The following is a 27,387-nucleotide window of genomic DNA, read 5'->3' on the forward strand; positions in this document are numbered from 1 at the left end:
ATTCAACACATTACATAAAATCCGTGATCTGGTTCCGTCATACATACAGTACCCTGGCGTCTACAAACTAAGTTGCCTCTGTGGTAGTAGTTACATTGGAGAAACCAAACGACATGTCTCGGACCACATTCGTGAACACAAAGCAGACCTTAAACACGGTAGGACCAACACCTCGGCCGTGGCAGATCACTGTTATAATTCAGTAGGCTCACATGACATTGACTTCTCCAAGACAGAGGTTCTTTGTAAGCCATCGGGCTACCATGAGAGATTCGTTCATGAGGTTATCCACATATACAAACACAGAGACAATTTCAACCGAGAAGATGGGTTCTGGCTTAGCAATCATTGGAAGGATTTGATAAACCATTTGGGTCTTAATTGATTGTTCACGCTTACGGTGGCTCTCAGACAGCATACATTAATTTTTCGTCTCCCCCCTCCTCTTTTCCGAGCATGGATGGACTCGTCCTTCTAAACAAACTGCCAAATCGCTGTCCGTGGTGCTAGCGTTTATAAATAAATACAAACCGCCACTTCTTTCAAATGTTTCTTGCCGTTGGTTTTCACACCTGATGATGACTGTTTGTGTTACAGTCGAAACGTCGTGAGAATTTTATTGTTTTATATTCTCCCCATCCAGCTTCACGTCCCTCTCCTAGCGTCCACGCCCCCCCCCCTCTCTCTGCCCCCTTGCCCCTCCCCCCTTTCTCACCTATATAGCCCCTTACCACGGCATCTCCCTCTCACATAGATAGACAAAAAAGGAAATAAAAAAACTACGACGTTTCGATCACAACACAAGCGATCATCTTTTTTTTTCCAACGGTTTTACTTAACTTTGACTCCTATGTTTGTCGTGGTCAAATCTTGTAATCAAAATTTATCGGCAACAATTAATTCGCTCCTTTAAAGCAATTAACATTTTGTATGGACGCCTTATTATTTATATATATTTGTGTAGGTCAAAAACGTCGCGGTTCCTAAACTCTCGAATTTCTTCGCCCAAGAAAGCAGTTGCCACGTGTCTCAGGCGCGCCTGCTCCGTGTCAACGAGCTACGGGCACCCTCACTCCACCACACAAACAAAAGTTGTACATCGAAGATTCATTTATAAAATAACCAATTAATTCAAGTAAGCGTTGCTGTGGGAGCAGGCGCCCCATCATTGACGTACTTCTCGACCGTGAGTTAAACGAAGTTGTGAATACAACCGTTGTTTAAATTTTTTTAAAGGACTTTATTCCTCCTGAAGATGATCGCTTGTGTTGTGATCGAAACGTCGTAGTTTTTTTATTTACTCAGTTAACTTTCATTCCTATTATTTATTCTGTCTACGTGACTTTACCGAAAAAACCAAATAATACGAATTCCTGCAGTCACGAAAGTTTTTGAGTGTGAATCTCTTTGTCCCATTTCCAAGAGCGTCCCATCGCTTGACTCATCATCACTCACAGCCACGATCTATTCACTGCTGGATGAAGGCGTACCCGGGGCCCGTTTGCCAGCCGTCTTGGCCATGCGATGCAACAATCAATCCCTTCGGCATCTGCACACGAGCCCATCTCATCGCTCCAAATCCTCGGTCGATGTCCCCCACCACCACCAAGTCGTTCGTCTCGACCACCGGCCATTCGTTATCCATTCGAGCACCGTTGCCCTGCTTAAGCTCGCGTATTTGACCCCACAGTGAACATTTGTAGCCCTACGTCGGAGTCAAACTGTGCCGCTCTGAATGTGTGGGCCATGCGTACACGTGGCCCGTGCTATCCAGAATGCAGGCTACGTCTGTGGGTGGCAGCGCCGTAGCAGCGTGACCTTGTTTAAAGGAAGGGCTTTCACAAACAACCTCAGTGGGGGGCGTGGGGGGGGGGGGGGGCAACGATACACGTTTAAACAAATGTTACAATCGAAAGAGGTGTAATTACGTCATCTGCTTTCGTCTTTACATGCATGTCTGCTCTTAACGCTCGCCACTATGTTTGCATTGCACCAACATTTACTGACTTGGTTATAATAATTTACAATTTAGAAGGGGGGGGGGGGCTGAGCATCTCCCCCCCCCCCCCATCCCGCATGCTATAGGCCGAATGGGTGGCAATGCGTGTTCTGTGTGCATAAACTCTCATGCGTGCCACTGTGAATAAAAGCAAAGATAATGAAATTACGGCCCTGATATAATTCTCATTGATATTGCAGCGAATGCCCAAATATGACCGGAATGAAATATCAATAGCTCTTGTGGCAAATGTATTGATATTTGCATTCTGTGCGCATCCTCGTACCCATCCGTGGGCACATTTCATTAACATTCCATATGCATGTCGTCATTACAATCGGTGTACGTTCACAAACAGTACACGGTACTGTACGTACATTCCTCTGTTTGCTCACACGTGAATTCCACTGATACATATCGTCGTTAATGCTCTCCTTACGTCATAATAATTTTGGGAGGCGGTAGGGGAGAGCGGTGATGCAGTGGTTGGCACACGAGACTTTGAATCCGGCGATCTGAGTTCGATTTCCTAGCTTTGGCTAATATCGGTGGTGAGTGATATCTGAACCAGTCCCAGGTGGTGAGTGATATCTGAACCAGTCCCAGGTGGTGAGTGATATCTGAACCAGTCCCAGGTGGTGAGTGATATCTGAACCAGTCCCAGGTGGTGAGTGATATCTGAACCAGTACCAGGTGGTGAGTGATATCTGAACCAGTCCTAGGTGGTGAGTGATATCTAAACCAGTTCGAGGCATCCCTCCCATTTCACCAACCCTGCTGTGACCATCGTGGTGAAGTATGGTCAAACAACCCCCATGACCGACACGGTGTGGGGAAGCCTTTATCTACAAGTCGCTTGACAATGGCGCTATAAATAAATATTGCTGTACACAATCATTGTACATAAAACAAAATGCACCTGTATTGCGTGCACATTCCAAGAGCCTCGCATTGAATTCCACAAGCATGGGTTGCCGCAGTTCACAAATGCAGCAGGGATCGAGTTATGCCTGAGCCGTTGTGTTCATTTGTGCGTAAGTAGTTTGCTTTGAGGCTGTACAAAATTAATTATTGTTTTAATACGGTACAGAAATGACAGATAAGACACAATTTGTGTTAATTGTAACCTTGTAGCGCGTAAAACGAATGCACTAGAGATTAAACCGCATTAAGAATGAGCAGATTGTGTTTGCTGGGGATTTTTTGCGCAGCGCAGTGACCTTTTTCAGATTCGCCACAGCTGAACGTGCGCCAGTTGATGCGAAAACACATTCCTGCGGAGGGGGCTGGTAGGAAATTTTGAAGTAATTATGTGCGGATATTTAAGCCAAACTTGTTAGGGTCGTGCGCAAAAGAAAGCAAAATGAAAAGTGAGCAGAATTATAAAACGACGCCAGAAAGTTGCAGTGTAAAAGAGGTCGCACCAGAAAGTGCAGTGTTATAATCCCCTGCCTCCTGTGAATTAATCCCGGTTGGGCTTCCAGTCCATATAAGGGCACCACGGGGTGACCAGCCCCTCCCCACCCAGCCCCACCCCACCCAGCCCCACCCCACCCAGCCCCTCCCCACCCAGCCCCTCCCTACCCTCCCCTCTCCACCCAGCCCCACCCCTCCGACGTGGACAGACATACACAATTAATCCCCTGCCTCCTGTGAATTAATCCCGGTTGGGCTTCCAGTCCACTACGTTTCCTACCAGTATACATTATATAATAGGAATGGGCAGACTAATGTGAAGCCAATTCATTTCAAGGTGTTAGAAGAGTAGTGAGTCGGTAGGGGAATGAGGAAACGAGGTATATATTAATTAGCATGGGAGGAACGGATATGGGTGCCGTCAAAATAAATACATAAAGCACCATCTTCCCACATCTGGGGGTGTTGGTTTTTACTTTATGAGCTCTGCATGCTGGCAACTCTCTGAAGGCCTTTGTCAAGTTATGTTTTAAGCTTTCTATTATAGTTTTCTATTGGTTACTTTGAAAAAGTTTTGGGAAACGTGGAGGTAGATTTGTTTATGATGTTTGAAGGATGTGTTTTTAACGTTAGGTGTTGATTGCATTTTGTAGTGGTGCTGTTTATGTGATTATCATGATTTAAAACAGAAATGTACTTTTCGATTTAAAGCTTTCATGACTGCAGGGATTCATATTCTTGGTTCTTTCGGTAAAGTCACGTAGAAGGGAAATAATAAAATAATAATAAAACATTATAAAATAAAATTCTCACGACGTTTCGGCCACAATGCAAGCAGCCGTCCTCAGGTGAAGAACAGAGCTGTCGGAAAGACAGCTCTGTTCTTTTATTATGTTATTATTTCCCTTCTACGTGACTTTACCGAAAGAACCAAGGATATAGAAATCTACTTCTTAAATGCATCTCCCTATCAAAGAGTCGCTCCATTCTGTTTTTTTTTCGTGGGACAGAAAGAGGAACGCATGGATTCGAGAGAACAAGCAGGGTTTAATTACATCATTTAAAAATGGATTTGGGCAGGACAGGTAACTAGAAGGAATGATGGCCAATTGCAAAGAATAATGATGGAGTGGCAGCGAAGGGAGGGGACATGCGCAAAGAGTACGGCCGGCCATACGGAGCAATGCAATCATCTCGCGTGTGGCTGCTGAATGGATGACTTCATCACAGGATTGTGTGAGACAGTGACAGCTTGGGGATACCTTCATCCAGCAGTGGAGTGACCATGATATGATGATTGATGCTTGTGTTAAATTAAATATCTGTGAAGCTGCTCCCCGTCTCTGTCGTGGATGAAAGATATACATATGTTTGGATGGCTGGAATTCATCAAAAACAGATATTGTTTGACATGCATTCACACAGCTGGATAAAACAAATTACTATCCGTGTTCTTATTATTTATATTTACCCTCGTATTGTGTTAAGGAAAGTATAAAGAGTTGAATTCATTATATACAGTTAATGGAATTACTATTTGTATTATAAAGCCTTGCACGTTTTAATATCTGTTGTAGTCATGCATTAAACAATATTGAATTAGATGATTGCTGTTTCATTAGCCTTTTGGTTTTTATGTCTCATTAGTTTAATATGTTAACAAAGCCATCTAAAAGGTCAAAGTGGAACTTGCCAATATCTATACAGAGTGCTGATAATTAATGGATTTGTGCAAATTGTCATGTTGAGTGTTTTGTTTCAGTAGGAAATAGCTCGCTTGCTGAACAACCTGCCAATTCCATCATGTGCCATCTCTGGCTTTAACCAAATTACCAATGTGATGCAGAGTAATTGCCGTGCTGAGGACACTTAGCGTTCGGTGGCAGCTGACATAAACCGTACGTTATTAGCATAACAACATAGTTCAGTGGGGTTTTCCATGAGAGCTGCCAAAGATCACAAAAGGTGGAAAGACCCTGTCATGGGCATCAACTGTCAGTTTTGAGGATGACACCAGATGTGTGGCCTAATGGGAGGTAGCGTGATGGCAGCCTAACGATAGTACGCGTAATGATTTTGCCAAACAAAATAGATGTACATCTGCCTCGCCACTTACGTTCAGTTCGTCTAAACAAGTGATTAAATTATCTAAATAATGAACTGTGGCTTTCACTTGCATTCACGGTGGCTGAGAAATAGATGTGCATTTTAAGAATGAATCGCCATTAAGAGCAGAACTAAAGAATACATTTGCTTATGGCCAATTGCTGATTTTAATACTGCAGTAAGTAATAATGTTGGAATGCACATTTTGGTCAGTAGAATGGAAGAGACTCGATGTTTTTTTTTTCAGCCAGCCTTCAGAATATGTATGTTTGTACATAAGCCATGCTTCAGTGCTAATTAATTTCCGTAAAAATTCTTCACGTTATTTGTATCCTTTATTAACTTTATATAAACACGGAATAGACAATGAAGCAACAACACTACTCAGGGTTATCAATTTATGTATACCCCACTGATGTATAATGACCCTCTTACACTCTGGCATCTCAATGGGCGATTGCATATTGTAAAAGTGATGTGGCTCTATATTTTACAGAGGAGAGCGTTCAAAGATGTAATAAGTGTATTGAGTCTATTTGGGTCTTTCGGTAAAATTCCTGCAGTCACAAAAGCTTTAAGTCAAGATTTAAGTGTATTGAAGTTGGTGGGAGATGTGCAGAGGGATGAAATGTAACATTGTTTTCTCCAAATATGTCCAGCCAACGTAGGCTCGCCTTCCAGAGGTGCACACCTTTGGGACTACGTCTAGATCCTTGAAGGATATGTGAGGTCCTCACACAATCCAGCCTGCTGGTTAACCCAGGATGGATCGTTGGTAGACCAGCCTGAATGTGTCTAACTGGGGTAGATGTTCCTTCAGATGGGTCTAGGTTTTCACAAGAATCGTGAAGGTAGGAAATACCTGTGGCCAAGAACACCTGGAGCTTAATATGGAGCAACAGACAAGGATAGCTTCCACACACCGTTACACAACTGATGAAAATATAATGCCACTCGACAGATCCGGAGTGAAACCTCTGCTACCAAATCGGAACTAGTCATGTGAACACTGGCCAGGCATGGGAACTCGTCCACTCTCTCCACGACTGCCTCATCACTCATTGGGAATTCAGGGGGTGGAGTGTTTTCTGATACAAAATACCCAGGCAAGTGGATTGTTTTTGTGGGGCTGATAGGGCCCCACCTCCTAGAGGCACATTCCAGGTTCAGCAGCAGTCTCCAACTCCTCAAAGTGAGCAGCAATTACCAGATCATCAGCATACATACAATTTTTAACCAATAGGAAGCTATCCCTTGACCGCACATGGGCATCAGTCAGGCTCCCATTATATCTGTAACTGATGGAAATTCCTCTGGTACAGCCATGGAAAGCCCCTAAAACTACGTGGTCAAAAATATGTTAAATAATATAGAAGCCAGAGGCAAACCCAGTTGCATCCCAAGGTGAACAAGGAATGGCTCTGACTTCTGTCCGCCATCATGAAGGTCCTTAATGATTGTGAGCAGAGAGTTAGGGACCCTGAAAGCACAAAGGATAACCTAACAACACAGACACTTGTTTCCTCTAGATACGTCGATTGTACCTGTGGCACAATTACCACAAACTGCCATCTGTACCCAATTAAGAAAAAAAACATTGTGGTTTCTCTTTGTAAGGAAATTAAAATAAGACACAAATGCTTTGGTATTTTTGTGAGGTGATGCATTCGATCATGAGCGATGATCTACAGGTAGAATTTAACATTTATACGTTGCTGGTTTTTGCTCTTTCATGAAGTGTAGGGTGGCATGATTGCCGTTTAGTTCTACGTGCTCTAAAGCGTGACGCCTATTTCATGAATCATACATGGTGAATGCACAGTTCTTTAGGGTCAAGTTCTCAGCAGAGAAGGTTTTTGGCAGGAGTTTCAACTTGGTAGCGTTTCTCAAGCTTTGAAGTGAGGGTCTGCTCGTTTAAATGTTGTAGACTTGCACTATAACGCTTTTAGTGATGTACTTGGTAACGAGGTGTTAACAGATGATTTATTTTTGTTGTCAATAATGGCATTGCATTTTGTACCTCTACATTTGCATTCCTTAGTTGCGATAATTAAAAGGTGTTCAATATCTGCTGTGATAAAAAAAAGCAAAGCAAGGTCATGATGGCAAGCGTGCAAAGTAAGAGCACTTCAGCAAAGAGTACGCCTACTTGTGAGAGTCATGCAATTGCTGAAATGTTCAAAATGTGCGATTGAGCCTGGAGTAGGGTGGAGAGCAGTGATTTGCACACTGCACGATGCACCCAGTGACCTGAGTTTGATTTCCAGCTGGGGTGAACGTCGCTGGTGAGTGATACTCGAAGTGGTCCTGTGACCCTCCCTCCCCTGTCCAATTCACCAATCCACACTGACCGGCGTGATGAAGTATGGTCAAACAACCCCCATGACCCACAAAGTCTGGAGAAGCCTTCATTCCAGAAGTGGATTGATAAAAGGGCTGCAAACTTGATTTGAAGTTTTCGTGACTGCAGGAATTACTCTTTGGTTATTTTGGTAAAGTCACGTACGTGTGTCTATGTTGTGTCTCTATCAGTCTGTCTCTGTGTTGTCTCTCTCTGCTTGTGTGTCTGTCTGTGTGTCTATGTTGTGTCTCTATCAGTCTGTCTCTGTGTTGTCTCTCTCTGCTTGTGTGTCTGTCTGTGTGTCTATGTTGTGTCTCTATCAGTCTGTCTCTGTGTTGTCTCTCTCTGCTTGTGTGTCTGTCTGTGTGTCAATGTTGTGTCTCTATCTGTGTGTCTCTGTGTTGTCTCTCTCTGCTTGTGTGTCTGTCTGTGTGTCTATGTTGTGTCTCTATCAGTCTGTCTCTGTGTTGTCTCTCTCTGCTTGTGTGTCTGTCTGTGTGTCTATGTTGTGTCTCTATCAGTCTGTCTCTGTGTTGTCTCTCTCTGCTTGTGTGTCTGTCTGTGTGTCTATGTTGTGTCTCTATCTGTGTGTCTCTGTGTTGTCTCTCTCTGCTTGTGTGTCTGTCTGTGTGTCTATGTTGTGTCTCTATCAGTCTGTCTCTGTGTTGTCTCTCTCTGCTTGTGTGTCTGTCTGTGTGTCTATGTTGTGTCTCTATCAGTCTGTCTCTGTGTTGTCTCTCTCTGCTTGTGTGTCTGTCTGTGTGTCTATGTTGTGTCTCTATCTGTGTGTCTCTGTGTTGTCTCTCTCTGCTTGTGTGTCTGTCTGTGTGTCTATGTTGTGTCTCTATCAGTCTGTCTCTGTGTTGTCTCTCTCTGCTTGTGTGTCTGTCTGTGTGTCTATGTTGTGTCTCTATCAGTCTGTCTCTGTGTTGTCTCTCTCTGCTTGTGTGTCTGTCTGTGTGTCTATGTTGTGTCTCTATCAGTCTGTCTCTGTGTTGTCTCTCTCTGCTTGTGTGTCTGTCTGTGTGTCTATGTTGTGTCTCTATCTGTGTGTCTCTGTGTTGTCTCTCTCTGCTTGTGTGTCTGTCTGTGTGTCTATGTTGTGTCTCTATCAGTCTGTCTCTGTGTTGTCTCTCTCTGCTTGTGTGTCTGTCTGTGTGTCTATGTTGTGTCTCTATCAGTCTGTCTCTGTGTTGTCTCTCTCTGCTTGTGTGTCTGTCTGTGTGTCTATGTTGTGTCTCTATCAGTCTGTCTCTGTGTTGTCTCTCTCTGCTTGTGTGTCTGTCTGTGTGTCTATGTTGTGTCTCTATCAGTCTGTCTCTGTGTTGTCTCTCTCTGTTTGTGTGTCTGTCTGTGTGTCTATGTTGTGTGTCTCTCTCTGTGTGTCTCTGTGTTGTCTCTCTCTGCTTGTGTGTCTGTCTGTGTGTCTATGTTGTGTGTCTCTCTCTGTGTGTCTCTGTGTTGTCTCTCTCTGCTTGTGTGTCTGTCTGTGTGTCTATGTTGTGTGTCTCTCTCTGTGTGTCTCTGTGTTGTCTCTCTCTGATTGTGTATCTGTCTGTGTGTCTATGTTGTGTGTCTCTCTCTGTGTCTCTGTGTTGTCTCGCTCTGCTTGTGTGTCTGTCTGTGTGTCTATGTTGCGTGTCTCTCTCTGTGTCTGTGTTGTCTCTCTCTGCTTGTGTGTCTGTCTGTGTGTGTCTCCGTGTCTGTGTTTTGTCTCTCTCTCTCAAATTTAGTTCTACCTGATGACGGTTGCTTGTGTTGTAATCGAAACGTCGTATTCTATTATTTAATTGATTTTCTTTCTACGTGACTTTACCAAAATAACCAAAGAGTAATTCCTGCAGTCACAAAAGCTTCAAATCAAGTTTGAACCACCTCTACGGGGAGGATGTAACTTTGTTTTCTCTCTCTGTGTGTGTCTGTCAAATTTCACACAACTTCAAATTTAGCCATCTTTGGAGATCGTAATCAACTAGGCTATATGTTCATTGTGTGTTAGCCGACTCTCTGTGTTGCATTGCATTACATTTTTCAAAAAAATTGCTACATTTTGTTTTCTCAAACTGCCTAGTTCTCTCTCTAAAATGTACCAGGCTCTCATAGGTCCATTCGCTCTTTGTCTCCCTCGGTCGCTTCGGGGTGGATTTCCACACAACTCTCTCTAAAATGTACCAGTCTTGTTGGGTCTTTCATTGACACGGTAATTTCTCTGCTCCAGCAGCTGCTCCAGCAGACCCACCTCTCTCTCTGCCCCACCCCCCTCTCTCTATTTAAGGCCTCGACACAGAGGCATTGGGTATCTGTGTGTCTATGTTGTGTGCCTTTCTCTGTGTGTCTCTGTGTCGTCTCTCTCTGCTTGTGTGTCTGTGTTTTGTCTCTCTCTCAAATTTAGTTGTACCTGATGACGGTTGCTTGTGTTGCAATCGAAACGTCGTATTCGATTATTTAATTTATTTTCTTTCTCTGTGACTTTACCGAAAGAACCAAAGCGTAAAGGGCTGTAAGGTAAGGTGTAAGGTTATTTAGCAATTCAGCTTCCAGACTGTGATTAAAAACTCTAAATTAAAGTTGTTATTTATTAAACTGTCTGAGCTGCTTGATGTACTGACAGTAATTTGTGGTAACATTAAAGAGACATTACCAAGGACTCCAATACATCACTCTCTTTTTGCTGCGACTCCATTTATATTTTTGAGTGACGATGCTGGGATTAATTAATCATGTGTAATGTTATTAATTGTGAATCTGTAAAAGCAAACGAAAATGTAAACTCACGGTTGGAACTGCTCTTTTTTTGCAGTATCAATCGCACCATAGGTAGTACTGTACTTGAAAGCACATGTGTGCGAATTCCTCAAAAAACACTTTTGTGGTCTCTTTATGCATTTACATCAATTGAGCTCGACTCGCGGAACGGTGGCAGCCCCCGAGGCCTCTCTGCGATTAACACACAGCGGTCTCTAATCTCGTTCCCACCCTCTGCAGGATTAAGGCTTTCGTGCCGAACGAACTCTGCAGTCTTCGCTCACATCCTGCTGCCCACACAACCCAAATGGAGCCCACACTGAGGTCTGTTTGTAGGCCGTCCCAATGTTCCCCGTGGCATTGCGACGGGGCAAGACAATAAAGAAAGAAATAAATTCACCGTCAATTTAAGGTCTTTAATCTTGTACCTTTTTGCATGAAGCTTGAATGCCGAATGAACGTCAAGGAAATATTGCAGTAGCCACTCACAGGTACCGTGTTTACGATGCAAAGGTCTGAGCAGCAAAGGGTTATGTGAGTGCGATGTGGCACAGCGAGCCTGTACCACTCGGAGAGCCGGCAACCACTCATGCATGAGATTGAATTTCGTCGCTCAGGGCCTCTCGGCGGCTCACGGTCCCGAAGAGACGGCGAGGGGCTCCAGCCTCGCGAGTGGCTAAGAGGCCACGTTGAGGTCTGTCAATAATTTTGCCAAAGCAACCGGCCAATGGTCGGAGTAATAAACGGCTTTGGTTCTTGCATTATTTCGCCATAAGCTCCAGATTAATGGTCTTGAGTTGTGATGGCTCCGTTCCACGCAAGAGGCAATCTCAGTGCGGGTTTTTGCAGTCCACTCGCCCTTGCTCTAATGCGCAGGTGTGATTACGATTGAAATGTTATAATTCGCAAACAAGAATATGAAGAGGGATAATTAGCAATGCATAACAGTGATGATTAAGAATGCACTTGCACATTGCGGAGTGTGCCGGCTCACTGGGGACGCCAGTGTGGGTGTTGTGTCTCGCATTTGTGGAACCATCTTGCGTTTTTTTCCCCATATCCAGCAGCTGCCAGTGCTGGGAAAGAATGCTCCTGCTCATTCATGTAGCTTGGTTTCTTTACACCTTCCTTATATAGAAAGAAAAGCATTTGTGTATATATTTGAAACATGTTTTAAGTCTTATTTTAAATATTTTTTTCGTGTGTATGGCTTTGTGTAGGAAACTCCTAAATCTACATTCAGATCTAGCCCAAAGCCCAGCCTCGTGGGAAGCTGAATGGATGTCTTTAGTGCCTCCGCCGAGTTTAACCGAGGTTCACATTGGTTCACAGCGTGTTCCACCAGGGTCTGCACAGGATTTCCACAGTCGCATGCCGCTGGGCTCTCTCTTAATGGTTGGTTGAAATGCATCCGACATAACATGTTTGCAAAATTATACGTACAAACAAAAACCCACTGTCGGTTATGTTATTGGTCAAGAGATCAGGGGTCAGGTGGCTCAGCAGTAGAGTGAGCGGCTTGTAATAGAAAGGTTGCAGAGTTCAAATTCTGGCGGGGTTGACTCGTACATCCGTCCGCCGTCAATGAAATGAGTACCACTTTGTTGGGAAGTAAATAGTGGTTGACATATGGATAGGCTTGCCTCTGCAATAATAATGTAGAACGTACACAACTGGCTCAGCGATGTAAGCTCGTTTAAGCAGGACATCACTCTTGACTGTTGACATCTGGCATAGCAACGTGTTAGCAAAGAAAAAACCCACACTGTGCGTTATGTTTTAAGGTCAAGAGGGCAAAGGTTAGATGCAGTGAGGTGTCTCATTAAAGCTTGCCGCAGCCCATAGGTTTCGAAGCGATGAACAAAGCAGACTCCTGACTTATTAGTGTTTGATTGACAATGCCGTTGCAGAGGCAGTGTGTGTACATGTGGCACATACAGCATTGTTTTTCGGTGCGTCAGTGTGGAGCGGTTTAGCAGCCATACACACTGAGCCATAAATCTGGCAACCTGAGTTTGATTGCTGGCCGTGGCTAACATCAGTGGGTGAGCGATAGCTGAACTGGCCCTAGGTCTCCCCCCCCCCCCCCGTCCTCCTTTACTCACCCTGAAGAGGGCAGCGAACTCTGCTCAAACAAACCAAATGACCAGAGTGGTGTGGGAGAGGGAAGTTGGTTGGGGGGGGGGGGGGCTTCAGAATTGGATGGACAAAGGGTTATATAAAAACAAAAGTACATCTGCAATGATTGAAGTATTCCACGGTCGTTCCCAACGATGACCCAAAAAATCCTAGAACCGCCTCTGGTTTTTTTGTGGTCGTTGCGGGAAAAAAAAAAATTTAATGCGTCATTAGCTGCAACATGTTGTAAAATACGTGCTTTATCAGCTGCCGCATGCTGCGCCCTGATGGGCAGAAATAAACTCATGGTAGAGCAGATTTATGCATGGTTAACCTCCTGTAACCTGCAGGCACTCTTCAGAGAGGCCATGTTGGTCAAACTCAAGAGCCATCCCTGGGCCCCTTTGTAAATCCTGCTGGAACCATGGGACTCATGGGGCCCTGAGGATTAAAACAATTTGTGCAGCATTGTTTGCAGTGTTCCATGCCAGGTGCAGGAACCTCTGGCATGCGCACCACATTGATGTTGCACTCTTGTAATATGGTGAGCAAATAAAATAAACTCTTGATTATCCGAGCTAATGGTGGAGTCTGAAAGTACGACAGTGCTACCAACACTTACACAACATATTGACAGTTATGGAATTTGAAACCCTTTCTAACAAGCCTGCAGAGCTAAACAAAGCTGAGGATATTAGTTAATTCTCGATTTTCAGGGGTAATAGGTGAGGAGGGGTAAAAGAACACACAGATAAGGCTAAACATATGCAAATGTTGCTATATAAATGGATGTATTGTTTAGTAACCATGGAATGTGCCGTCTGTTTTTGTTGCTTCTTAAAGTAATCAATGTTTTCTTGCCGGCACGTTTGCAGTCACGTGGGCACTGATCACTGACCCGCCGCAAGCGAGGAGCAGCTAATAATGATCCCAGTGCCTGAGCAAAGACATTTTATAGTTCACGAGTACGGTTAATCCACAATACGCATAATCCGCAACATGGATAATTGAGAGTCAACTGCATTGTGTTTTCATTATTGTGGTTTGAGCCAGATGCACGTTTTCCTCTGCCATGACGGGTGAATACATTCCCACTCAGTCTTGCTCGGTTTGTCACATTGCACCTTACCACCAACACCCAGTGCTTGCACCTCTCAAGATATATACATATCTAGTGAGTTCACAATATTAATTTTATTTTTACCAACTGCACAATAAAATCCAATTGTACATCCACAATCTGAGCACCTTGCTCACCTAGCTAAGCTTGCTATATCCCATCTTCCCTTCTATGACCTCCCAAACCATTACCAGCCCAACAGCTGTTCCCAAAGGGAGCCTTACATTCATTGGCATGGGGATCTGGGGGGGGGGATCTAGCTTGCTTCTATGAGCTTCCATGGGGAAATGATCTCACACACACACAAGCTAATCCATTCTTGTTTGCATTACTCACTGGCACACTAAACGAGTTGATTTTATGGAATTGTCGAGAAAAATTATGGTGAGCTGAAATCAATGCTGAATGTTTCATCTAATGCCACAGTTGATAAAGTTAAATGCTGAACTAACGTCGGCGTGGCGTGCTCTTCATTGCAAGGGGCTCGCGGGCGTGTGTGGGTGTAGTGACGAGCGAGGAGGGATCGGTGCGCATCGCCCACGAGCGAACAGCATGTTTAATTTGCTGTCTTGCTTAATCTCATTGCAGGTGCAGAAACATAAGCCACGGTATCTCGCAGCTCTTGATATCAGTGCACTGAGCTACCATCGGTAGGATTACCAGTACTGTAAAGATTGCATTTTATAATGGAGTTAGTTTTTTTTGCAGAATGCTTTATGGTATAACTATATAATATGTCCTCAGATATACACACGCAAATCTTGCGTATATGCTCAAACCGTGTCGTGTTCCTCCTTTGCTGATACAGTAACTTATCGGCAACCATAGATCCATCTTTAAGAATAATTGTTTTCTGCACCCAGTAAATTTGAGCTCATCAATGTATTCTGCCCATGGAAAGGTCAAATGAATTTGACTTCCTCTTTTCCAATAAGAAAGGAATGATTAGCTATGGTGCTGTGAGGAAACTAAATATAAATGTGTGGGAGCTCATTTAGATAAGTGTGTTGCAAAGAAGGCCTAGGGTTTGGAAACTGCATTATGGCCTTTAACTCTCCTCTTCCTTCCCTTTCCATGGCACTAATACCTTTCACCACAAATTTAAATGGATTTTTTTCCCCTTCAGCTATCCAACGCCTTTGCTGTGATGTCTCTCAAGTCTGTATCATTGACTCTGTTCTCAATATACTGTACTTCCATTGCCTTGGTGAAAAATCCCTGACCAGCACTTTCATGTTGATACAATTAGACTTTGTGCCTTCAGTCTATTTCCTCTCCTATAGCTGCTCCTTGTTAATGTCACAGTGCTGTTTGTTGCTGGATTAACCAAGAGGGATCCATCCCTTTGCCACACCCAGGCACCATTTAACCCCTCCGTTGCATTTGTTCCAGATGAAAAGTCTGTTGGTAAAGCTATGGAATGCTTGTCAAACTATGAGATCCAGAGGCGGGACGTCAGGACCAGCAAGGCTTTCTCTGCTGGCCTAGAGATGATCAGAATCAGAATTTTTTTTTAAATATATAACTTTAGATATATTTTCATTAATGCAATATGTATTTTACAAAGTTCGTTCCCATCAGTCTATTAACGTCATTTCATTGCTACTCTCTCCCGCAGTTGTGCTGCTTCCAGTGCAGCTAATAAATTACAGTTTTTATCCAATCAGATTTTCTATCTGTGCTGTCTCCTCCTCCTCTGGGTGAAAAATCTACCCTGATGCCTTCAGAATGTCGAGTGAATCTGCTCTGCTGTTGAAGCAAATGGGGACGATGTTGTTGATTGTCATATTCTTTAACCAATCAGATTTCGAGTTTGCCATGTTGGGCGTATTCTTTGACACGCCGGAGCCTTCTAGCTGGCCTCGCCGCCTACGTCAGCATTGTTCGTGTAGCGTGATCGCAGGGCCAGTTAGCTAACTGAAGTAAAACTACCTAGCACATAACGAAGCGTCATCTAAGATCTATTTAAACTTTCTTTCGTGACGTTTAGATTTTTAGATGTAATGCTTTAGATTTGTTTTTTTCTGTGGGGAAGCCTGTTGAATCCTGATTGTGTTATTTGTGTTTCACGGCATTTTTGATTGCTAGGTGGTCGCATGAGTAAATGTATCTGCATCACGGGACCTCCTTTGCCAGTACCAAAATATAAGAATAGTTTTTTTCCGGCAACAAAACTGAAACCTTTTTACAAAGAATCATGTCTGCATTAACCACAATACTTGTAGTCATAATGCAAACAAAAAAACATACTCTGATAATATATACATTGTCCTTGAAACCGATTGGTCCACACCAGAGACAGCTTTCTTTTGGGCCTCGTCTCAAACGGTGTTAGACCAGAGGACGCCAAAAGGCGCACAGCACAAAGACAATGCCACTATCAGAGTAATGAGAGCTCGGGGTGAGCATCTACATCATGGGACCTCCTTTGCCAGTACCAAAATATGATAATAGGTTTTTACCCTTTTTTCTGGTAACAAAACTGTAACCCAATCAGTTTCAAGGACAATGCATATATTACCAGAGTATGTTTTTTGTTTGCATTCTGACCACAAGTATTGTGGTTAATGCAGACATGATTCCTCGTAAAACGGTTTCAGTTTTGGTGCCAGAAAAAAGGGGAATTTTTGTTTTCTTAAATGTATCTGGTTGTTGTGAGTTTGTTCTTGTTTCTTTGGTAATGATATTGATTTGGGCCGTGCGATGTCTATTTGTGATGCAGCATCCTGTAATGCTGCGTAATCGTGGTACATCGTTGATGGTTTCAGTCACCATTCATTCATGTCTCTGCAATTAGTGTATTGTAACTCTCATACAGGTGTTGAGCCTCGTGTTAAATCACTTTATTCCACTCGATAAAGGTTACTGTCACTGTGAATATGGGGTGGTTACGTCGAATGACAGTAGCCTATAGCCTATAGCCCTAGTGTCATGGTGAGGTTATTCGAAGGTGGTTTAATTGCGGGAGGATAGCACTGAAGGACTCGGTGTAAAGTACACGGCCCGCCATTAATGAGATCAATAAGATGTGAAGACGTGTAGGAGCCAGGGAACAATGCTTTCACAACCTTGGTGTATAGGTAACTCCCAGCCACACAACTTTTCCTGAGTCTGTCACTGATCATGAAAGTCTTTGATGATCATGAGCAAGTGCTAAAGGATCCCAAAAGTATAGAGAGCAACCCAAAGTTCTGGCCTATCAATGGTTTCTTAAGCAATGATCAGGTTAATTAAGGAAAGGTGTATGTCCTGTTGAAATTCTGTTCACCTCCTCTATAGCACATGGACAGAGAATGTGGCATCCATGCAGCACTGTATCTGGATGCACCCACATTGGGTTACCACAAGGTTCGCCTCAGCATGCTTTACAAATGCTATTGGATAATCGTTGCAAGGATCTTTGCCATTACCTTAAGAAGGGAGATGACTCAATAGGTTGTACAATCCACATAGTCCCTTTTTTATGTTGTGAGCAAGACAAACTTGCACAAAATCACCACTCTCCATGAGTCAATTCTTTTGGAAGGTAATCCCTGACTGAAGCGTGAAGTGTTCCCAACTCAAAATCACTCAGTACACTATCTTGGCAGAGGGAATGCACGACTACAAGCAACATCAGCAGCTATTAAGATTGGACAGCGAGTAGCAGAACATTTTCCAACAGGCTCAATAAAAGCTCGTCCAACCTGGTGATGCTGGAACCGCATTCCGTACGGGTGTTAGCTGCTGTAGTGCAAGTGTCGTGACTGAATCGGAGACACTAAGAGTAAGAGGCACTCTATTAACAGCCTTCACAGTCCACACAGAGTTTCTACAGCTGCCAGTCAGGACAGCTGGCAGACTGCCTGACTGACGACGCCGAGCAGGTGAAGACGTAGACGGCGGCGAAGACTCCAGCAGCACGACGAGGGGATCCCACTCCAGGCAACAGCCCCAAGCTCCCACTCAGGGCTCACTTTTATCCTCCCAACGTGGCCTTGTTCTGCCCCAGCCACGCCCCCTTTCTAGGACCTACTAGCGGGTTCTCAGGCTTCTCTCACGTGCCCCCTCTGTGACATTTCCCCTACATCCCTCTCTGGTTTATCACGTGACCTGCTGTCAGACAGGGCTGCTGCAACTGCAGATCCCCTTCTCTGCCAGCAAGCAGCGCTATGCTACGTAGTGACCAATTCTATTTCACTACACAAGTATCAATAAGTGGGACTATCTTGGCCAGGCCCAGAACATGAGCCGCGCCTTGCGGAGAACGAGACGATGCTTCATCTGCTCAAGAGGAGCCACAACTCTTAAAGCTGATGATTTAAGCACCGTGACTGAGGCTGTGTGAGGGCCTGTGCCCACAAATGCTTATCACTGGCCTGACTATATTGGTATTATGGACATGAAATGATGATGACATCCGGTCACTCGTTGTGTGGCTACTACTTATGACCTATGAACCTACACGACATCTGCAAGGTCAGCGTCCTCTGACCCAATGATTGTTATTTTGGGCATAGGTGTTGCTTGTCTCTCAAGGCCTCAAAAATGCTCGGCAAACCTGCCAATTGTGCTAGAAGTTAGAATGGTACTGCAAGTAAAATGTTTTGCTGTTATTCAAGTGTGTGCTGTGATCATGTGGTAAACACACACAATATGATGCCCATTGGTGGTATGACACCAGCTTTAAAATACGATGCTGTAAAGTTGAGACACTATTCTCTCTTTATGGCTCAATTTAAAAGCACTCTTCGACTAGATCAATAACATGTTATAGCAAAATGCACATGAAATGTTTTCAAAATCCATTAAAAAAATTACGCTGATGTTAAATTGCCGCAGTCCGATGTTTGCTTGTATAGTGATGAATTTAACATAATTACCTTAGGCTACTGTAATTGTATTGCTAGAGTTTGCACCAGTCTTTAAATTATATATAGATTTGTTTTTATTAAATTGCAGCATCTTGTCTTTGTATTTTTTGCAGCATTTCACTGTAAAATGGCAAAGTCTGTAATCTGCAGGAGTGTGAATTATTACAAATTGTATTTAGTTTCACTGTAACGTGCGCTTCTGATTGTTTGCTACGATGCCCTAAGCCTTTCCTTGTGTCATTCAGTGCCGTGGAAATTGATCTTTTTAAGTTGAAGCTTGGAAGTTTCTCATATTGTTCCCGTAATTTTTGTCGTGACCTTTAGAATACCTCAACCGACCGCAAGGGAACGATGCATACACAATGAAACATATCAGACACATCCACTTGTCTTTATCTTGTCCGGCTTGAGTCAGATTACCCATAAAAGTTTTCATACAGGGCGACCTTTATCAGAATCTTAACGTGTTTCAAAGATAATGACAAGTGCACAAACAAGCACCGGGAATTACGTTGAGAGACAGAAGGAGGAACACGTGGATGGGAGAAGATAAGCAGGGTTAATGACAATTCGTAATGTTCAGAAAAATAAGTGGACTTGGGCAGGACATGCCGGTAGGAGGGATGATGGCTGATTATCAAGAACATTACGACGTGGCAGCCAAGGGATGGAACGCAATACGTAGAGGACATCATCTGGGAATTTTGAGCAGTTGACACCACCTCGTGTGCAGGTGCTCGATGGATGATTGTATCGCAGGATTGTGAGAGATGGTCACGGCTTTGGAGGAAGCCTTATCCAACGGTGAATTTATCATGGCTGATGATGAATTTTATTTCAGTATTGCATGCGTTATAGTTCAGTTGTGCTCTATTTTCTGTTTCGTTGATAGTTTTATACGAGGGTATTTCAAAAAGCAAAGAGACTTCTGATATATATGTGTGTGTCGTGAATGGGGCATAAGACTGGTGCTCTTACAAAATACATATTTTCTGCTTTATTTCGCAACTACATGGCAGATGTACCATGTGATCAAATATGGTGGCTCTCTTGCACAACTGCAAGTAAGGAAAGCAGTGAGCCTTTGCACGTTTATGTCATCTCGGTATGTAAAAAAACAAGTGATATTTATTAAAGGAATTTGGTAGAAACGTGTCAATGTTTACAAATGGGTATAATGGCTGCACGCAGAGCGTAAGCATGTGTGTAATGACGACAAAAGTGTTAATTCAGTTGATGCTTTAACTCCAGCCAGCATCTCTCATGTTGAAACGTTATTTTCAATAGCAGGAGAGCAGGAATTAATAATTTGTTAGCGATAATTAATCATTGCATGAACTGTTCCCGATTTTTTTTATGTATTTAAAAAAAAACTATAGACTATTTGTTTATTTTACCACGTAAGGCCCACTGAGCTATATAGCTCTTTTTTCAGAAGCGACCTGGTCACAAATGATAACTCAACAAAGTGGCTTATCACATTGAAAATGTATCATCATCATCATCACCACGATTCATGGGCAGATAGCACATAAGTGTCCACTGAATTTTTCATAATTTGTTTCCACTTTCCTCTATCTTGTGCCAATATGCTCAAGTAGTGCCACATCTTTCTGGCACCAATCTCTTATGTCGTCGTTGTCGTTGTCAAGCCGTTCTCTGTTAGGTCCACCTCTCTTTCCTTGTCCTTAACATTTTCCAAACAACACACTTTTAATGTTCCTATTGTTGTCCATCCTACATATTTATCCAAATAGTGGCAGTTTCCTTCTCATCACTGCCTGCAACATCAGGTTTTTGTCTTACTTCTCTTTGGGTCCAGCTAATACATTTCGGGTGAAAATATATTATCTCTGTCAGTCCCTTTTAATGTCCAAGTCTCACAGGCATACAAAGCTGTACTGAATACAGACGTTCTTAAGATGTTCAGTTTAGTCTTGTAGCTGATTTCTTTGCTCCTCCAGATGTTTTTGAATCCTGCCATTACTCCATTTGCCTTTGCAATCCTCACTCTTATGTCTTTCGTGCAGTAGTTGTTCCATGCCAGTAGACTTCTCAAGTATACAAATTCCTTTGCATTCGCAGTCTTGCTGCTTTCTATTAAACTTCTTTCTCAATGTCATCCCTTCCGAACACCATCGGCTTTGTATTTTCCACATGATTCCTCAGTCCTACATCCTTAACTGACATATTCAGCATATGCACATTTTCCTGCAACCTTCTTCCATCAGATCTATGTCGTCCGCGAATCTCAGTTTATTTATTTTTTCTCCTTGCATAGATATTCCTTTGCCATTGTCCTGAAAGGCATACATCACTGTTTCGAATTAGGTGACAAACTTGTTTAGTGATAGTCGATCTCTCTACCTATTGTTGTTGGGAACCATTCTCCTATTTCCTGTCCAAACGTTACTGCTGACTACCTATATATTGCAGAATCTGTGTCAGTATTTCCTACTCATTACGATCCTAATGTTTCCCAAGTTACATTTTGCTTCGCCAATTTAAATGCATTCTGGAAATATATGGAACAGTTGTAAACCAGCCTATTGTTTATATTTGCTTTCTCTGCTATGTGCCTTCACGTAAAGATTTGCTATACTGTGTTCCTGTCTTTCCTAAACCCTGCCTGTTCATTCGCCAAATAATCATCAGTATGTGCTTTTAATAGATGTACTAGGACTATCATAAGTATCTTCCCCATGTGATTCATTAGTGCGATGGTTCTGTCATCTTTACAATCGGTGAGATTTACTTTTTTGGGTATCATCAAAAGTATGGATTTTGTCCACTATTTTGGTATTTCCCTTCTCTGGATACTTGTTTGCATAGCTCATGGATTTATTTTATAAGTTCCTTCTCTCCAGCTTTTATCATTTCTCCGCTTATGCCATCCACTCTTGAACTTTTTTTCAGATGCTTTATTGCCTTTTCTATTTCTTCCTACAAAAATAAAATTTCATCATGCCTCGGTGGTGGGGATATATTTTCTAGTTCATCCAGCAGCTCTTTATTCTCTTGATCCATATCCCTATACAAATCGCTGCAATACTCAGTCCATTTATTTTTTGCTCTTCTTTGTCCATCACATTTATAGCAGCCAAACGCATGTTTCAAAATTTGGAGGGAAAAACCGGAGGACCCAAAGAAAAAACTCTATGTGACCACGGGGACAACATGCAAACTCCAAATATACAGGTATCAGGGTCGGGATCGAACTGACGACCTCCTGTATATCAGGCGAGGTAATTAACATTTTTCCACCGTCGCGTCTCATTTAGTGCTACGATTGCCTATGTGTTCGTATATACACATACACAGATTAAAATTTGGTTAATTGTGGTGTGTGGTTAATTATGAGTCATTTCTGGATTTGTGTGTTGGTCAATTCAGCGCATTTTTCCCATACAGGTAAGGACCGAGCATGTGGCTACTCCACCGTCTGTTGAGTGAGCTGCACTCAGGCAGAGTCTACTGATTGGCGTTTACATTGCAGAAGAGCTATCAAGAACAGTTTGTGAGGTGTCGCTACATGGCGTGATATGGCTCTTGCATTGGAGGAAATAATAGTGCATCAACTCTGTATTAAGATGCATCAAATCAAATGAAATCGTGAGTAGGTTTGGTATTTGTGCAAATTTTATAGCGCAAAGCTATCACAAAGGCGCTGTGTTTCACAGACGATCGTTTAGTCTAGTAATTCCACAGGGGGCGATATTGAGTTTTAAATTAAAATAGCAGGTCATAAAATGTTTGATTTAAAGCTTTCGTGACTGCAGGGATTCATATTCTTGGTTCTTTCGGTAAAGTTACGTAGAAGGGAAACAATAAAATAATAAAAAATATATAACAATAAAATTCTCACGACGTTTCGACTGCAACACAAGCAATCATCATCAGGTGTGAAAACCACAGCAAGAAATTTTGAAAAAGTGGCGGGTTTTTTTAACGTTAAAACAAACCCGCCACTTTTTTCAAGCAAAAAATAACCGTCACTTTTTCAAATGTTCTTGCTGTGGTTTTCACACCTGATGATGATTGCTTGTGTTGCAGTCGAAACGTCGTGAGAATTGTATTGTTATATATTCGTATTATTTTATTGTTTCCCTTCTACGTGACTTTGCCGAAAGAACCAAGAATATATAGCAGGTCATCTTTAAAATTTTGCAAATTTAGACCGTGACTTCAGCACACATGGCCGATTCTTTTTCGAATAACGACATGGGTTTTTTTAAATATCCACTGTGAAGCAGACGGCGCATGCTATATATAGTTAATATACCTGTAGTATTAACCAGGGCTGCTGCCTGGCTGCCAATCCGGAACCTCTGCAGTCAGTAGCAATGTCACCAGCCCAACAAGAAGGTGAAGCTTTATAGGAAGATGGGTTAACGTCACAATCTTTGCGAATGAAAAATCTGCCCCCTTACCTCTTTTGCTACCCGTGCGTGGATTTTTGTGAGAAAATTTTAATAATATCGAAAGGAATATTTGCTTAGTAAAATGTATTTTGTCCAACTTAATTTCTGGACCCAGGGGTTCTTTAGGATAAACATGTTGAATGCGCACAACTGCAGAGGCAATCGTACAGTGTTGAGGAAAAGAAAGTGCGGAAGATGTGGTTGCTTTCATGCTTCTCGTACAGTGAATGTATTGATCAGCCACACAGGGATGAGAAGTCTTAACGAAGGAAAATAATGGTTCACATCACCCCCCCCCCCCCCACACACACACTTATTTTTTTTCATCTCAGAGATCCAATTAATGTGATTCAGGATTGTGAATTGATTACGTAATATTTTTTTTTACATGAGAAATATAGCAGCCTCACGTGGCAGTAAGGGGGGTGGGGGGGGGTCTCGTTAATCCCCTACATACAACTCTACATACGATACGAACTGAAACATAGATTCTTACCCACAATTCTAAGCCATTGTTTTGTTAGCTTCAGGCTCAATGTAAGCGATGCGTTGTTAGGCCCCTGTTTGAATTCATAACCTCGGTTTTCTGAGCTGAACGCCTTGCTGCAGGGTTACCCACTTTGTTGCAGCAATAACCGATTTCATTCTCTAAACCCCAGCAGTGGTTCAGGCGATTGAAAGCAAACCAATGAAACACTTTAATTTAAAACATATTGCAGCACTGCTGTGAAAGTAATTTTGAAAATGTTGGTAATAATAAAAAAAAAATTCAGAATACCGCCGTGGAATCTTTGAACCAATTTGCTTAAACTAGATTGGACTCTGTGGCGATGATGCTTTCATCGCCTAATGAGTACTGCAAAATATTACCATCGTTCATTGCACGTTACCAGAACTCTTTTGAGATTTTAATATTATTTTAAAGCCCTATAATAAAATAAATCATATTTGAATTGTATAATTTGCATAAAAAATGCAATTCCATTGACATATCTTGAATACTATCAAGGTACATAATTATTTACAACAAAGATACGCTATTTAATAACTATATGTCAAGATGACAAAGAAAACATTTTACATTGGTACATGTTACAAATGTAAATGCAACCGCCATGATTTTCTTTGTTTACAGCGAATCTTTTTCTTTGTTCTTTAATGCCAGGTTTGACATTAAACAAAATCATTACTTTGGAGCAAGAGGCACAGCTGCCCTTCCATCTGCTGGTGCAGAAACTTTCTGGAACCAATTCTAATAGCAACCACAGTAATATTTACTTGTAAATGCAGCCGGGCACGTATGTGGCCATATCATCTGTTCAAGTAGCAGGCCATGAAACGTCAGCATCGCACCGTCACCCCCCCTCCCCCCCACAACTGTGGCTCTGCAGAGGCATTCAGACGAAGGTTCTCTTATCGCTATACAAATACTCGGTCTGTTCTATACTTTGGCTTCCCAGCTCATGGAGGCCCTTTAATAAAGTGGACCTGATTCGTGCAGAACTTTTGGTCGTCATCAGTCACTTTTTGGCTCAATGTTTGTGCATATGTTGAACTTATTTCGCACCTTAAGTAGCCAAGCGTGCTAATCGGAGGTGCGGGGGAAGGACAACAAACTAAACACAATAAGTTCTAAAGAAACGAGTTTTCAATATCGATTGAATGGCGCCCGTCTTTGCATCAATTCAAGTGTAGCCGATTCTGCACGAAAAAAAAACCCCAATCCCAATCATCAGCTACTCATCCACGATTGGAGTTGCCTAAGGAGGGTGTAATCACTCTGTGTGTGGCATCGCTTGTGTGTGGAGTGCTGCCCTGGTTCGTGTACTTGAAACCTCCAATCCACAAGATTTCTGTAAAATTTTCACCAAAAAAAGGATGAGAGCACATTTTTACGCTCTGAACCTTGCGGCTAGTGGCAGAATTGAGGGGCTCGTGTGCATGAACAAGAAGACTGTGATGACAAAAGTGGATAAAGGCAAGAATGATGAAGACGATAATGACAATGGCGTTGCTGTTGCAACCGTTCTTGCTGATTTTGCTTTTGCTACCGCTGATGATGACTGATACAGATGATGCTGATGATGCATAGGTAGTTTTCCAGAAAGGAAAAAAAAACCTCAGTAAGTCCTAAGACTAATTTTCACAGTATTTTGCATGTGGTAGGAAACTGCAGTTGCCTGAGGAAAGCCATGCTTGGAGGAGATAATCAATCTTCCACACAGATTGTTTCAAGAATCCACTTGCTGTACTCTCCTCTCCTGGCCATTTCGCAGCCCAGCGTATTTTGGAGTTACTAAAATCCTAACGGCATCCTCCAACCTCCATAAGTGATGGATTGCCAGCGTTGTTGCACACACTGCACCAGACACTCATTCAAGGCTTCGTTTTGCGGAACTTATATGTATTGAAAGAAAAGCACAAAACCAAATTCTACATTAATTGAGCCCAATGTGTCTTGTAAAGGAGCGCTGGGACAAATTAAATTATTACATTTATTTCCTTTGTTACTTTAAATGTATTGTATTTTTTCTCTCTCAAAACACGCATTTGTAAGTCCTAATATGTCTCCCAGGGTTGTATTGCTGAGCAGTCTTTATTGCCTCCAGTGCAATATCCAGATTCATGTCCTGTGCCATTCTCATAATGTTCCACTCACAAACACCGTATTTTATATACGTACTGTACATAGGTGGTGAAATCTTGCACCTCCTCACACCACAGCTAGTGGAAGGACCTACACTCGAGGCAGTGCTAGAATGCCTCTAAATAATGTATTTTGGCCCACTCTTCCACATTGACCAGACATCTCAGAAGAGGTGGAGGTCGCCACACTTTTCCACACCACACTTGACCTGCTGATCAACTTATTGAGGTGTGCCCATTTATACTGCTGGGTGGACAGAGGCAGGGGGTTTGGGAAACTTGCCCGATATGTCGACTGCCGTGCCACGAATATTGAAGCAGCAACTTCTGGACTGCAAGTCCATTGTCCTAACCATTACACCATGGAATAATTTCAAGTAGTGGTATCCCAAACTTTCACAGCCACTTATTTCCCTTCACACCAACATTATGTAAACTCCTTCCCTCCCCCCACCCCCACCGTGCCGGTCCAGTACATCATTGTTATGCTAATTCCTTTGTCAAGGCGTTTTTTGTTTCCTCCCACACAGCTTAAAGGACGCGACCTGGGCTTGGCTGTCTTCACTCCAACGCTGTCCTCTGGACAGTCCGGTCCCTTCACCTGATGAAGGCCACTTGTGTTGTGGCCGAAAATTCGTGAGAATTTTATTGTTATTTTATTTTATTATTTTATTCTCATTCTACGTGACTTTATCGAAAGACCCAAAGAAGATGAATTTCATATTGTTCAAATATTTAAAGAATAATTTCTATTGCCTAGAATTTTTGTGTGGGTTTTTTCACATTTCCTGCAGCGGGGGGGGGGGGGGGGTGGGTGCAACGCTGTAACAATGAGAGGCGTTCAGACGTAGGGCACTGCCGCCAAGTTTCTGTTGCCACCGCCGCTTCCGCAAGTCGGCACGGAGAGCGGCTAATTAGACGTTAAATTTTGACACGATCGCTAAAAGTGTGCCCGCTATGTCTGTTGACTTATCTCACAAGCAGCCATATTCGTTAGCTCGGCCATCTGAGCGCGGTGAGAGAAAGAAGCATCTTTAATCATGGGTGGTGGTGGGGGGAGGGGTGGCTGGGGGGGTGGGGGTCAGCAAATAACTTGATATTATGAGTGTTACTAATCTGACATAGGATTGTGTTATGTAATTCATAATGCACAGAGGTTTCATGCTGGTCTATGATGTTGTCGAGATGTTAATGGTGTGACAGCGACCGTGGCTTCTGTCTAATTTAAGAGTTTCATTAACGTGAGTTGGCCGTGATTGTAATGTGCTTGAAGCACTGCAGAGGTGATGGGTGAACCATCGTAAACTTCACCACACCGTTGCGCCGTTTTTAAAAATTTGGCTTGAGCAGCAAAATAATTGTGTTTAACTACATGGATCTACACAGTGAATACATAATTTGAGATGTGAAAATGTTTCCTGAAAATAATAAAAGAACACAACGTTCTTTTGCATTCCTTTTATTTCAGGGAAAAAAGCATTGTTATTCAATTGCATTTTGTGATTACCTGAAAAACCCTTCTGTTGACAATTACAAGAAATTTAGGAAACCAGGCACAGAGACACAGAGCACTTTCATAAAGCATAATTGGACTTTCTTACTGTAATTTTCATTTATTAAAA

General features: G+C 42.7%; 1 protein-coding gene and 1 long non-coding RNA gene across 5 annotated transcripts in view; both read left to right on the forward strand.

The window, feature by feature from the left end:
- LOC116940995 (acid-sensing ion channel 1-like) overlaps window positions 1–27,387 on the forward strand; it is a 215,036-nt gene that overhangs the window by 27,183 nt on the left and 160,466 nt on the right. The window lies entirely within an intron of this gene.
- Window positions 10,938–22,037, forward strand: LOC142924219 (uncharacterized). Its single transcript, XR_012941400.1, has 2 exons — window positions 10,938–12,002; window positions 13,601–22,037. It is a non-coding gene; the product is annotated as an uncharacterized LOC142924219 (long non-coding RNA).

This window comes from Petromyzon marinus, chromosome 10 (genome assembly GCF_048934315.1).
Source record: "Petromyzon marinus isolate PM22_M1 ecotype Great Lakes invasive population chromosome 10, UKy_Petmar_22M1.pri1.0, whole genome shotgun sequence".
NCBI classification, from domain to species: domain Eukaryota; kingdom Metazoa; phylum Chordata; class Hyperoartia; order Petromyzontiformes; family Petromyzontidae; genus Petromyzon; species Petromyzon marinus.